Source organism: Crocuta crocuta, unplaced genomic scaffold (assembly GCF_008692635.1).
Source record: "Crocuta crocuta isolate KB4526 unplaced genomic scaffold, BGI_CrCroc_1.0 scaffold334, whole genome shotgun sequence".
Classification (NCBI taxonomy): domain Eukaryota; kingdom Metazoa; phylum Chordata; class Mammalia; order Carnivora; family Hyaenidae; genus Crocuta; species Crocuta crocuta.
The window spans coordinates 2261826-2262933 of record NW_027533260.1 but is presented as its reverse complement, the minus strand read 5'-3'; the positions used below and the strand labels follow the sequence as shown (position 1 = coordinate 2262933).

Genomic DNA, 1108 nt, shown 5'->3' with positions numbered 1-1108 from the left:
GGAGCCTGGAACCTGCTTTGGATTCTGCATCTCCCTCTCTCTCTGCCCTTCCGCTGCTCATGGNTGTCAGGCTTCGGCTTAGGTCATGATTATCGAAGCCGTGGGTTCAAGCCCTGCACTGGGCTCTGCACTGAGCGTGCAGAACCGGCTTCGGATTCTCTCTCCTCTTCTCTCTTTGCCTCTCTCTCTCTTTCTCTCTCAAAATAAATAAACTTTTTAAAAAGTCATCCTGGGTTATCCAAGTGGGCCCAACATCTAATGACAAGGGTCCTTTTAAGAGACACCCAGAGGGGGACACTTCCAGAGAAGAAGTCCAGGTGAAGACAGAGGCCGAGACGGAGTCATGCAGATACGAGCCAAGGAAGCCCGGAGCTCCCAGGCTTGGGCCATACATCCAAGGTGGAGATGAGGCTGTGACGGAAGGAACAGTCAAGGGGTCCCCGGGGGCCAGGGCTGAGCAGCAGCAGTGGCAGCAGGGAGGTCCATGGGCGCGGCGCCCGGGTGGGGGCGCCCTCGGTTGACTCCACCCGCACCCCTCACCTGGACGACCCCCCCCCAGCACCCTGCTGTCTCCCCTCTTCCTTCCCAGGTCTCCTTCCCTCTTGTCCAGCGCTCGGCCCTCCTCCTTCTGTCCCCTGTGCTCATCTCGGACCAGCCTTCCCCGTTCNGCGCGCGTGAGACGCCACCTGTCACCACCAGGTGGCGCCCGTTGCCTCAGCCAGCTCCATCCCCGGCTCACTATCGCCCCCCAAAATTTCCTTTCGCTTTCGATCTCTGACTGTCACCCAGCCTGGCCCCTTCCACGCCCAGCTGGGGCAAGCCTGGTGCGTGAGGAGAAACGGACTCCGGGTCCCCGAGGGGCGGGGCTGGGGTCCCCCTCCTGGCTGAGGGAGGAGGGATGGGGGTCAGGTTCCTGGGTCCCTGGCCGGGGGAGGGTTCCGGGGACCGGACGTCGGGGTTCTTAGAAGGGGAGATGAGTTTTCACCGTAACTGGGGCTCATGCAGGAAGCCCGAGGGAGTAGGAGGCGGAAACTTAGCCACATCAAGGAGCCAAGGGAGGGGTGGGGAGGCCGAGGGGCGGGGGAGGAGGGGGGTGGGGGGGGGGGGG

At 62.7% G+C, this 1108-nt stretch overlaps 1 protein-coding gene across 1 annotated transcript in view; it reads left to right on the top strand.

Annotated features, from left to right (window-relative positions):
- Positions 1 to 685: 685 nt before the first annotated feature.
- The window catches only part of FLT3LG (fms related receptor tyrosine kinase 3 ligand), a 9774-nt gene continuing 9351 nt past the window's right edge, over positions 686 to 1108 (top strand). Inside the window, exon 1 of the mRNA XM_077747195.1 lies at positions 686 to 824. The gene's annotated coding sequence lies outside the window, so the exon portion shown is untranslated. The remainder of the gene's footprint in view (positions 825 to 1108) is intronic.